Source organism: Gossypium arboreum, chromosome 2 (genome assembly GCF_025698485.1).
Source record: "Gossypium arboreum isolate Shixiya-1 chromosome 2, ASM2569848v2, whole genome shotgun sequence".
NCBI classification, from domain to species: domain Eukaryota; kingdom Viridiplantae; phylum Streptophyta; class Magnoliopsida; order Malvales; family Malvaceae; genus Gossypium; species Gossypium arboreum.
This window is the reverse complement of record NC_069071.1, coordinates 110,381,905-110,396,687: the sequence shown is the minus strand read 5'-3', so window position 1 is coordinate 110,396,687 and position 14,783 is coordinate 110,381,905.

The following is a 14,783-nucleotide window of genomic DNA, read 5'->3' as shown; positions in this document are numbered from 1 at the left end:
TCATCTTCTCATCCCTTCTTATAGAAGATTCCAAACTTAGTGGTACCCTTCAAGTATCTCAAAGCTCGTTTCACCACCTACAAATGTAGCTCAGTAGGATTTTCCATGTATCTACTAGCAAGACTCACCACAAACATCATGTCCGGCCGTGTTGTAGTAAGTCTTATCCATTTTGACTCCATCTTTATCCTTTAAAAGCTTGAATCTAAGGACTAATGGAACCTGAACAAGATTAATCTTATCCATTCCGAAACGGTTCAACACCTCTGATGCATACTTATTTCGACTAATAAAAATGCCATCAGATTTTTGCAACACTTCAATACCAAGAAAATACCCCATCCTCCCAAGATCTGTCATGTCAAATTTATTCTTCATAGAATTTTTGAACTCAATTATCATCTGCTCATCATTACCAGAAATAACAAGATCATCAACATACAAACTAACAATTACCATTTTCATGTCTCGCCTTTTTATGAACAAAGTATGTTCATAATCGCATTTTTCAAATCCTTCTTTCATGAAGTAAGCATCTATTCGACTATACCAAGCATGTGGCACTTGCTTAAGACCATAAAGTGCTTTTTTTAGTTTATACACCTTCCCCTCATTTCCCATCTGAACACAACCACTTGGTTGCTCCACAAAAACATTTTCAGTTAATTCACCATGCAAAAACACTAGTTTCATATCTAGTTGGTAGATAGTCCAACCACTTTGAGCTGCAAATGCTACAACCAGTCGAATTGTTTCTGTAACACCCCTTACCCGTATCCAACGCTGGGATAGGGTTCGAGGCGTTACCGGACTTAAACATTCACAACATGCAAAACCGGGCCACAAAATTATCACCAAAATTAAAACATCTCGAACACATGTATATCGTCCCTTATATAGGTCTTCAAAACCTATAATATACATTGAGGTGGTTCGAGACTGAACCAAGAACTTTGAATATCTTTGGGCAACTTAACTAAATTTTCTTGCTTCGGAGAGTCACACACCCGCGTGGATTGGGCCGTGTGGTCACACATGTCCGTGTGGATTGGGACACACCCGTGTCCTGTGCCCATAGAGCTCTCTGTCCATTTGGTCATGAACAAGTTAGGGTCACACGGCCAAGGCACACGCCTGTGTGCTGACACACGCCTGTGTATCTATCCGTGTGGACAATTTCAATGCTATTTTTCAAGCCAATTGTCACCCTTAATTACCTATATATACTTATACATTTCATAGCAATTGACATAGCATATTTGAGTAATTATATATATCCACAATCAAGACACAAGCATGGCATTCTCATAACAACACATAACATATTACCAACCATGCATGGCAAACAAGCATATGCGCATCACCAATATCAGACATAACATGATTAGCTAGATTTATAAGTCAGAATCATTAGCTCACTAAAAACCAATATATTTGGCCAAATTATAATAACACATGTTATAAAACTAGGTCCCTATACATGCCACTCACTTGATAATTCTAGCATATTTGTTTATACTCTCAAGGTGTTGGCTTGATAGTGTGATGCTGCCTCCGACGATCTCCAACCCTGAGCTAACCTGACAACACTAAAAGAAATGGAAAGGAGGGGGTAAGTTTTACACTTAGTAAGCTTCACATGAAAATAATAAGCAATTTACTAACATGCTTTCCATATTAAAACTATCCCAATTGTACATTTACACATGTTCTGGTTAAGCTGTTTTCTTGAGTCATAGTCACTAAATCATTTATATCTAGAGTTGCGGAACTTCAAATTAAGATCCGTAAATTTTCCCAAAAACTAGACTCATATATCTTTCCACCATAAAATTTACAGAATTTTTGGTCCAGCCAATAAGTACAGTTTATTATTTAAAGTATCCCCTATTTTTCTGTTTGATAGCTTCGACCTTTCTTAACTAAAATTTAATTCTCTTATAGTGCGAGACTCAGATAATGTTCTTGTCTCTTTCTCCTAAAATAAGACTCACTAAGTATTTCATTCATATGAATTTTAACTCATAATTATTTTTTTACAATTTCTAGTGATTTTCCAAAGTTGAGATAGGGAAGTCTAGAATCACTCCGACTCTGTCTTACAAGAATTCAAATATCTCATGATACAGAATTCTTTTGCTTTCACTGTTTCCTTTATGTGAAACTAGGCTCATTAATCTTTAATTTCATATTCTATTAAGCTTCTAACTAAACTTCCACTATTTTTAGTGGATTTTCAAAGTTGGACCAATGCTACTGTCCAAATCTGTTTTGGTACAATATAATGATCACTATCATAAGATCATTTCCAACTATCATGAACTTACCATTTCATGGATCCCTTACTCATTTTTCACAATGTAGCTTAATAATAATAATGATAACATTACTTACATTTCTTTTTCCACACGTTACATTTACGACTTACCAACTTGTCCATTCAAGGAATGGCTTACGGATTTGAGTACATCATGATCTGAAGCCCGAAGTCTAGCTGAAGCACATAAGTGCTAAACGGAAGCCCGAAGGCTAACTGAAGCACACAAGTGTTAAACAGAAGCCCGAAGGCTAACTGAAGCACACAAGTGCTAAATGAAGTTCAAGGCTAATCAAGCTTATCGAGTGAACTGAAACCCCAAAAGGGTTAACTGAAACTCATATGAGTTAACGGAAGCTCGTAAGAGCTAAAACTGAAACTCATATGAGTTAACAAAAGCTCGTAAGAGCTAAACGGAAAGCAAACACGATAATTTACAATAAATGTTGAATCTCAGTGTAATACCTTAAAAATTTTTACAGTAAGATATTATCCTTGATATAGTAAAATAAGGAAATAAAGTGACAAAAAGAGAAATTTTGAATTATGTCAATATTGAGAAGTATATTATGATATATTAATTCAAGAAAGGACTAAATTTTAAAAGTGAGAAAAGTTTTGTTGCACAAGAGTAAATACTCAAAATTTGAGGGGTTAAAGTGTAAATATGAAAAATTTGAAGGACCAATAGTGTAAATATTTTAAAAGTGGAATGATCTAGAAACTAAGGAAAATGGATGAATTAGGACCAAATTGAATCGGTGAAGAACTATGAGGAACTAAATTGCAATTTTACAAAATTAAATGATGACTCAAGGATGGAATTTTAAAAGATAATAAAGGGAAAAATGGTCAATTGGAAGAGAGAGAAATCTAGAAAGTAATGATGATGTTGATGATATTTTATGATTATTTAATTAGATATATATTATTTTAATGAGATATTTTATTATTTTATTATTAATTATTTAGTATAAAATGAAGGAAAGATGAAAAATTTTCATCATCTTTCCATGCATGCAACCAACGTTAGAAGAGAAGGAAAAAAAAAGAAATTTTCTTTTCTTTACAATTTGGTCCTTCCATAAAAAATTCACCATTTTCACTTAGAAATCAAAAGAATTTCCATAGCTACTAAGAGAGAAAAATGTTAAGGAGACCATGGAGAGTTAGAATATCAAGTTGGATTTAAGAAATAGAAGCTGGAGGAGAGAGAAAATAAGATTAGTATCAATAGAACAAGGTAAGTATATCAAGATTTCAAATATGTTTTTAAGTTTGATATTATTGACAAAGCATGGAAATAATGTTATAGTAGAGTTTTCTTACATAAGGTCCTATGTTCTTGATATATTAGTGAAGAGAAAATAAGAGAAAATGATGAGAAATAGTGTAGAAAAAGAAAATAAGGGTGTTATAACATGGCAATTAATATCTTGTACTAAAACAGTTTTGGACAGCAGCAGTAGTCTAACTTTGAAAAATCATAAAAAATTGTAAAAATCTAATTAAAGGATGAATAAAATATGAAATTAAATCTTATTAAGTCTAGTTTCTTATAGAAGAAATTATGTAAGCAATAGAGTTGTAAATCATGAGATATGATGAATTTTGTGAGACAAGGTCAGAATGATTTTGGGTTCCCCATAAAAAATTGGATAAAAATAATTATGCACTTAAATTTATATTTTTAGAATCCTAAATGAGTCTATTTTCAAAAGAAATAAACGGGAACATCATTCGAATTCTGCACAAGGAGATAATTAATTTTTAGTAAAGAAGGGTCGGAACTGTCAGACAGCAGAACAGGGGAGACTTCAATGAATAAACTGTATTAATTGGCCCAACCAAAAATTATGAAATTTTTATGGTAAGAAGAAATATGAGTCTAGTTTCTCATAAAATTTATGGATCTTAATTTGGAGTTATATAGCTCCAGATATAAATAATTTAGTGACTATGACATAGATGGACAGCTTGAATATTCATAAAAGTAAATAATAAAGATTATAGATAATGTTACTTACAAGTGTGTTATATACATTAAGGATGTGGAATGGAGAGGAGGAGGAGGAAAATATATATGAATATTCATTTAGCATGGCTAATTTGCATGTTTTAGGCTCAAGGACTAAATTGAATAAAAGTAAAAGTTTATAGGCAATTTTATAAAAATGTCAAAAATGACCAAATTGCATGAAGTGGATTATTTTATTATTTAAATTATAAAATTTAATGAAATTATTAATTTAGTTCAAGATCGGAGGAAAACATGTTTTAGGGATTAAATTGAAAAGTGTCGAAATTATGGCAAATTTCTGATATTTTATAGAATTCATGGACTGTTATTGATATGTATGATAATAATAGCTAGAAATAAGGATTAAATTGCAAGAATTTATTTTCCTGACCCTAAGGATGAAATCGTCATTAATTAAAAGTTTAGGGGCAAAATGGTAATTTTGCCTAGAGTATTAATTAAATGCATTAGAATATGAAATGAATGAAAATGATGATCAAGTTTATTTTTAAAGATCCGGACGACACAAATACGAGACTTAATCGTGAAAAAGAAAAGATATCGGATTAATGAAATTATAAACACAAACAATCAATGAGGTAAGTTTGTGTACCTTGAATTGTATTTTTAAACACTTGAAATATGTGGTTATGTGATGAAAATATGATTTGAATGTTCAATTCATGATAATTGATGAAATATTAATAATACTCGATATACATTGAAAATAAATCACGGTTGAATGGAATGAAATTCATGATTATACTTGTGAATTGTATTTTTGTCATGCATATGAAATTGATATGGATATATTTGATAATGCCCGATAAAATGATAAATCCCGTTGAACAAAGGAAAATCGATGGATGTAAGTTTCCCGAATTGGTTGTAGTTCTGCATATGTTGCAGACACACCATAGCTCGAAAGAGCGTCCCGATATTAGCCCTCTTGAGCTTCCCGTTATATGGTTCTTGCGAGCTTCCCATTATAGCTCTTCGGAGCATCCCGATAGATTGTGATCCGCATGTGTTGTGGATACATCGTATCTCTTAAGAGCGTCCCGATATATGGCTCTTCGTGAGCTTCCCGATAGGCTCTTCGTGAGCTTCCCAATATGTTTCTTTGTGAACTACCCGATTTCGACTCTATTGAGCTTCCCGTTATAGCCCGGATTAGCTTCCTGATATTGCTCTTTATGATTTTCCCGTTAAATAGCTCGAGACGACAAAAAAGATCTAGCCCGAACGGGTGATCCTATCCTGATATAGCCCTCCCGAAGAATATGTGAAAAATGGATTTAGCCCGGACGGGTAAATCTGAATTAGGGTCTGAATTTAGCCTAGACTGGTAATTCAGATCCTTAGAGTAATTGTCGTTCCAAGGGATTTAGCCTGGACTGGTAATCCCGACAATACTCTATGAGTTTATATTACAGAGGATTTAGCCTGGACTGGTAATCCCGCTGTATGGATGAGGTTCACGAGAGTGTGCTCTTTGGAAAAAGGGTATATCCATATGTGTACGAATTGACGGACCCGAAATTGTACACTAAAAGTGTGCCTCTAAAAATCCATCGAAATTCCGAGAAATTCAACGGGATAAATATGAGAAATGGAAGAACATGAAAATTATGGAATTAATGAGCTCATCAATCATTTATCTTTGTATTGAATTTATATTATGATTTGTACATATTATATAGACACATGGTGTGGAAAATATATGGTACATGAAATGTTGATATAATGAAATGAATGATATATATATATATGTTATTAAAGAAACAGTAAGAGAATGATATGTATCATGACATGTACATATGAGATTGTCTTTTATATGTTAATATAAGGAAAATATGTAAGTTAAGACGAGTATTAAATTCAAATATCACATATTGAGAAAATAAGAATTTATATGAAATATGTGTAAGTACACTACCAAGTGTTGTTGTTGATGCTTAGGCAAGTGCCAAGCCATTGATTGAATAGTAATATATTTATTGATGCATTGAATCGGTAAGTATTTAAGTGAAATTTTTTAAGTGATCTGCAAATGGTAGTAATACTTCAAAACCCTGTTCTGGCAGCGGATACGAGTTAGGGGTGTTACACTCGGTTTACTTGGGTAATTTACCGTCAATTCATCTTTTTCACTGAACCATCGTACTCATTTCCTGCGTTCTGTTCCTCCGAAATACTCAGTTTAATTTCGTAACTTTTGTACATAATTTACTTATTTTCAAAAATTAACATACATAAATATTAATCACTATTCATAAAATAATATTGAAATTTAATAATTTAACCGTACGAACTTACCTCAGATCTAGAAATGGCAATTTACCATTCCAGTCTAAAACCTTGTATTTTCCTGATTTAAGCCCAAATCTCGATTTCCTTGATCTATAATATCACATTTAGCCTACTAATTAGTCACACTATTCATATGGGTATAAAAATTATATTTTTACAAATTTTCATTTTGCCCCCTAAACTTTTGCATATTTTCACTTTTGCCCCAAGGTTCAGAAATTAAACTTCTTCCCATTTTCTTATGTTTTATGACATGCTGATCATTTTTTCCTTCTATGGAAACATCAAATTCTCACTCTAACATGTACTTATGAACATTAGGTATTTTTATCGATTATGTCGTTTTACTCGTTTTCACGTAAAATCGCTTAGCAAAAGTTGTTTAACACAATTTTAAGCTTCATATTCTACCATTAAACATCAAAATACATGCATATCATTCATGAGTTAATTTTTAAACATAAATCCTAACTCAAAATAATGGTAGAAATGAGCAAATCATGTTACCGGGATTTCAAAAATACATAGAACATTAAAAACAGAGCTCGAAATCACTTACTATTTGTAACACCCCTAACGCACATCCTTCTTCGGAAAGGGTTATAAGATGTTACCGAAGTTTACGGAATAATTATACAAAAATCCCATTATTTACCTATATTCACATCAAAGCTATCCACTTGAGTCATAGTCATTAAATATTTATATCTGAAGCTACGGAACTCCAAATTAAGATCCGCTAATTTTATCTGAAACTAGACTCACGTATTTTCCTACCATAAAATTTTCAGAATTTTTGGTTTAGCCAATAAGTACACTTTATTCTTTAAATTCTCGCATGTTTCACTGCTCGACAGTTTTGACCACTCTTCACTAAAATTTAATTATCTCTCTGTACATAATTCAAATAATGTTATCGATTGTTTCTCCTAAAAATAGACTCATTAAGGAATCTAACAATATAAATTATGTCCCATAATTATTTTTGTTACAATTTTTAATGATTTTTACAAGTCAGAACAGGAGAGCTTGAAATCACTCTGACCTTATCTCACAAAAGTTCAAATATCTCCTGATATGAAAGTCTTTTGCTTACACCGTTTCTTCTATATGAAGCTAGATTCAATAGAATTTAATTTAATATCTTATTCAACCTCTAATTAGATTTTCATAATTTATGGTGAATTTTCAAAGTCAAACTACTGCTACTAACCAAAAACTGTTTTAGTACAAAATATTGTTAACTAGTTTATAACATCTTTACTTCAATTCATTTAAACTCTATACATGCCATATAAATCTTTAAACATAAAACAAAAGCTACCGGAATTGATCTGGATAGTGTGCCTTGTTGTGTTGATCCGATCTACCAACTTCACTTCAATTCAATCTATATAAAAATATCAAACACACACAAGTAAGCTTATTGAAGCTTAGTAAGTTCATAGGTTTAAAAGTAATGCTTACCAAACATAATATTTCCAAACAATACCAAAACATTTACCAAGTTTTCTGCCATTCACAACCACTGTTATAATACTTCACATAGTTGAGCTCAACATTAACAACTACTCAATCTCTTTCAGTTGGTTCACTTCTCTTGTATTTCTTATTATCAAATTAGGAAACGGCTTACGAAATTGAGTGTAGAAGCGCAAAAATTTGCCCACAAAACCCAAACCCATTACATTCAAACCCATTTACAACCATTAGCCCAACAAACCTATTTTACACCTTCAGCCCAAATAAATAATCTAAACCTAACTACCCAAACCCAAAATTAAAAAAACCTAACAGCCCAACCCACTAAATTAAACACAAGAAACCTTAGCCCCCATAAAGCTGCTAGTCGCAACCACCCCCTGACTGTCGGCCAATCGCCTCTCAAGGCCACCAGCTCTCAAAGACCGCCTGCTCACTGCAAAAAAGAAAAGACAGTATGCATAAAATATTGAAAGTTTGTAAAAATAGATATATAAGCTTAGAAATCAGTTTGTAAAGGGGAGATTTTCTTTTTTTTCTATGGAAAAAACATAAACATTAAAACAAAATAGAAATCCTAAAAATACCCAAAAACAGAAGAACAAGAACACCACCAAAGTGGAAAACTAAGAGATCCAAAGTAAAAAACCGAAAAATCCAAGGTGATTCTTATTTTATTTTTTTTTCCTTCCTTTTTTTAAGTTATCTTTCTTATATATGCATGTATATTAAAAGTATAAAAAAATAAAAATAAAAAACAAAAAAAATTACCTTTGGAGATTTTCGGCCACCGTGTACGGTGGCCGGCACGGCGGCCGACGCAGCGGACGGCGATCGGCCCGGAGACCGGAGCCCTTGCCAGATGTGGAGACCTGCAGAGAAAAGAGAGAAATGAGAGAGTGTGAGTTTTTTTTTTAAGAGCAAAGAAAAATGGGCTTTTGTTAAAAAAATTTTACATTTATAATACATATGAAACGACACCGTTTCATTAGGCCCCCAACGCGCCCAAAATGGTGTCGTTTTGGGGGGTCGACCCGCAACCCGACCCGTCAGTCTCAGGATCCGCGTGTTTTGTTTGGAAGGGCTAATTGTGCTTTTAGCCCTTCCGCCTTTTCCTATTTTCGAAATTGAGTTTTAATATTTCTTAATTTGGCCCCGAAATTTGTTGCGCTTTGTGATCTGGTCCTCTGCCATGCGTAGCGTTTAGGGAGGAGGGAATATTGCGCTTTTGGTCCCCCCAGGTTACGCGTTTATCGCTTTTTAGTCCTTTTCACTTTGTTTCTTTTTAAAATTGCCCCAAAACTTCGTTTTTGTTCCGAATTTAGTCCTTTTTTAGATTTAAGTTGATTTTTCTATTATCTTTTCTATTTTATTTTATTTTAAATATTGTTTATATTATTCCTATAACTATCATTATCAATATTTTTATTATTACCGTTATTTTTATTCCTTTTATCATTTGTTATCAATATCTTATTACTATAGTTACTACTATTATTTCTATTATATATGTTACGTATATACTTTTAATTTTTATTATTATATATATATGTATATATTTATGTAGTATTATTATTATTCGCTTTTTATATGTGTATATATTATATATTTTTATACATTATATGTATATATGTTTAATGTTATTAGTTATATATTTCTTTACTATTCTATGTATATATTTTTATATTTTTATATCCTATCATGTATATATTTGAATACTATATTATATTTTTTTTACATATTATCTTATGTACATATTCTTGAATACTATGTTACATATATATTTATTATATCTATTTTATCCCTATTACATTTATCATCAATGTTAGTACATATATTTTATTATACGTATATATATACTTTTATATAGTATTATTCCATATATCATTATATTATTTATTATACCTATTATTTTCATTATTATCACTTATTATTTTATTTTAATATTATTATGTATATATTTTCATATATGTCATGTACATACGTTTTTCAATATCTGCTTTTATGTATATATGTATATATTATGTATATATTTTAACATTACTAGTTATATTTTTACTATCTTAGGTGTGTACTTCAAACACTATATATGGTATATTTCTAACACTATTACTATTTATATATATATATATATATATATATATATATATATATATATATTACGTACATACTCTTAATATCATTATTATGTATATACATTCATTGTTTCCATTTCATGTTTAATTCTAGTACTACGCTTAATATCGCATATATCTTTATCGTTTTTTAATATTATTGTCACAATTATATTTGCTTCAATATATTTCAAACTCCTTCTATTATTTATTTTTATTTCATATCAATTTGCTTTGCATTATTTCGAAAATCTTATTCTTGTTTTTTAATAAGTAAGGCAATGTATCAATTTAACATTAAGCCATATATTTCATCGCTATGTTGGATGGAATTTGTCGGCTTGTGTTAAAGACGGAACACCCTTCTAAAAAACCGAAAAACTAAAATTTCTCATTTTTTCAATCAGATCACGATTAAATCTTACATTGAACTCGTATTCTTGAAAATCAAGACAACACGTGTTTTACAAGATACCAATTTTGGGCGTCATGAGGGTGCTAATACCTTCCTCGTGCGTAACCGACTCCCGAACCCTAATTTTTCTCTGGCTTTTGACGTAGACCTAAACTCGGCCTTCTTTTTATTTAAAAAAAGAATTTTCTTTCAAAAGAAGATGATTCATTAGGTGTCCGATCACACCTGGAAAAAAGGATCAGTGGCGACTCCCCTCTTTATTTTAAAATCAAATTTCAGTTTGTCAAGTTTTCACTAAATCGCCACAATTAGCGACTAAGCGAAATTTTTACGTCGCTACATTGAGTACGTCATTGTTCAGTGCCACGATTCATAAAATCAGTATGGTTTTTCTCATTGAAATACCATACCTACATTTTACAACTCGGTATGGGAAATGCCATACCTACATTTCTTAACTCAGTATGGATTTGATAATACCATACCTACATTTCACAATTCAGTATGGATGATACCATACCTACATTTCACACTTTTCCATGGAACAACCATGGTCTTATCCGTCAATTCATCACATGTCACGATACGAACGTACTCAATTCCTACGTTTTTTCCTAATTTGCATTTTCTACATTTATTTTTTCATTAACAAAATTTTCACAATCCCACAACAAATTCATATATAATAACACATTATATCATTCAATCATTCACAAGTAAACATATAAATTCAACCATATGAACTTACCCGGCTGATTTGTAGAAGATATTGAAATTTAGGGACTATTCCGTAACTTTTTCTTTTACTCGTTCTTCTTTGGATTCTTGATCTATAATATAAAATATTTCCACTCATTAGCATTTATTTGATTTCTATTTCACTTCACAATTTATACTCTTCAATTTTTGAAATTACACTTTTACCCTAAAATTTATAATTTTTACAATTTAGTCCCTACTCAATTCACCCATCAATTGAACTATTTTCTCTCAGTTAACATTTTATTTTATCATTATAAACTATTTCAAAACCTTTTATATTCTTAATTTCAACACCAACCTTCAATTTACAACTTTTTCACAATTAGGTCCTAAATACTATTTTCTATCAAAATTACTTGATAAAACCAACTTAATATGAAATTAGAACTTAAATTTCATAAAAATTCATCATAAATTTCCCTTACCCATCCAGGGTAACTTCCAATTTCGCCCATAAAATCAAAAACTAATGAATTCTATAAGTGGACCTAATTGTAAAAGTCATAAAAAATATAAAAATTATCAAGAAAAAGAAAGAATTAAACTCACATGATGTAAAAATATGAAAAACCAGCTTTCTCCAGACCTTCTATGGCGTTTTGGCTGAGAAAATATGAAGAGATCTCTAGATTTTTCAATTTTGTCCTTATTTTATACGTTAAAATTGCAAAATTTCTAATTTTGCCCTTATTTCCCTTATTTTTCTGCTGATTTTCTTGCCCTTGCCATCCAGCCTATTCTGTAGCACCCAAAACCCGGCCCAGACGTTAAGGCCGGATCCGGCATGCCACATCAAAAACGAATTTTTTTTTCCATTCTAAGTCCAGAAAATCGTACTTGATGTTCAAAAGATTAATTCAATAAGGGTCAAAGTGAATGGAAGCTGTGCACCAGGTAGGAAACCGGAAAAGAGGTGGTGAGTCCATCGGATCGGACTGCTTAAGTACCAAGCTCCCTTCGGATCCAATCCTAGACATGCATACCGCCATTACCACACCTTAACGTCATGGATATTTCTAGGAAACTGATTTGATTAAGTCATTTTTAGGAAAAGTGATTAATTTTGGAAAATACTTTCATTGCGGAAGCTTTGCTTGTTATCGTGTTATTTTGAAATCAATTGTTGTTTTTGAAAACGCGCCCTAAAGCTATCCAATTTCAACAGTTAAAATAAGTAATACCTATCTTAGTAATACATATTAAAACCATCAAAAATAATTAAGCGGCCTTATTACATTTAAAACCCAAAACTTCAAACGTAAATAAAAGGATGTCCAGTTCACGTAAGAAAATCAAACTTTCAGAACGGGTGGCCACTCCAATTCCCTTATGACTCCAAGCCACTATGGTTGGGGATTTCTGCGTGGATGAAAATAAAAGGGTGAGTTTGGGGAAACTCATGTGTAAGGAAAACCCATTCAAAGCCCAAGTCACTCAAGCCCATTGGGCCTAAGCCCATTCAGTAATGATGGTCTCGGGCCGAGCCCTTTTCAGATTATAATAAACCGGGCCTTAGCCCTTATTCAGATAATAAAGATGGCCCATAGGCCTATTTCAAAATACATGCAACATCAATAACATATGCAAGCCCATTTGGGGAGACTACTCAACCCACCAACCACTACACTCCACCCGCACCAGCCATACACTCCATGTGGGAATAGCTCAACCCACCCAAATTTAACACTCCCACATTAAAACTTTGCTGCAGCTTATCAAAGAATTGAGGCAAAGCCTCCAAGACGTGGACAAGCCACTTTCAGCACTTCCTCCGTCAATATCCCAGTCCCATGCATCAGATAATAACAAGATGACATGCAGTAAATAACAACAGTCAAACATGCATTTAGGTCAATTTAACCCTAGGGGTATTTCGATAATTTATCTCCTAGGGGTAAAACTGTAAATTTTCCACTTTTAAAGGTATTTCAGTAATTTATCTATTTTAGGGTTTTTCATGCATATTCCTACCTTTCACGTACTAACAGAATCACTACTGAGGGTTCTTACCGAATTGGGCCCGTTGGCCCATCATTCCAATTTTGGCCCATTAAGCCCAAAAATATCGAGGGCACAGAAATCATGCACTTTGCAGTCCAAATTTTGCAGTTTACCAAAAATATTAATCGATTTACCTTACGAGCATTCGCACACTCGCAAATCTACAAAATACCGGTTTTCGGCATTTTGGCTTTTTGACTTTTGCCGGTCCAGACTAAGAAAGAGGGTGTTAGTTACACACCTGTTTGCGACGATATGCTGACGAGATCCACACACGAACCGCCTACAATTTGATTACTAACACGTTAATCTAACTATTCAAATACAAACTACGTATTAACCCCTTACAATATTCGGCCAACCACACCTACAGATCATAGTAAGCTTATAAGAAATCAATAAGCAACTCATTAACAAATTTTTGTCAATGTTTACCACATAATCATAATTTCACTGCAAGTTGTCTTCCTGAGCAACAGTCACTAAATCATTTATAACTGGAGCTATGAAACTCCAAATCAAGTGTCGTTAATTTTCCCTGAAAATAGACTCATATATCTTTTATCCATAAAATTTTCAGAATTTTTGGTTTAGCCAATCAATACCAGATTTTTCTCAAAGTTTCCCATGTTTCACTGTTTGACTAATCTGACCACTCTTCATTACGAATCAAATTTCTCATTGTACAGAATTCAAAATATGTTCTTGTTTATTTCATTAGAAACTAGACTCAATAAGCTTTAATTACATAATTTATTCAGCTTCTAATTCATCTCCCACAATTTATGGTGATTTTCCAAAGTCACGTTACTGCTGCTGTCCCAAGCAGATTTATTACCAAATCACTCTTTCATACACCTATCTTGCATGCATGTTATTTAAACATGTATATCACCAATCAATCATCACATATCTATGATTTTTACTTAAGCATAATCTCTATTTCATCATTTTAAAGCACAACATGTTAGCCGATTTTTCCTTTAGCATCTAAGGCACATGCATGCTCATTTGTTTGGCTCAACTTCACATATCTTCCATTTTTCATCAAAAGAACATGAAACAACAACCATTTCCTTCATTTTAATTCATGACCAAATGCTCACAACACAACTAAAAATCAAAATATACTTCAAGAGTTAAGGTAGAATCAAGAAGAACTCATGAACCTCAAAATAGAAGCAAGGTACCAAGAACTTACCTTCAATTTTCCTCCTCCTAATGACCGAATACTCAAGAGCTTTCTCCTCTCCTTTCTCTTCTCTAACTTCAGCTATGATGAACAAAGATGGACAAAACTTTGTTCTTTTCACCTCTTTTTCTTTTAATAAAACTTCATATTTCATCCATTTAATTCTT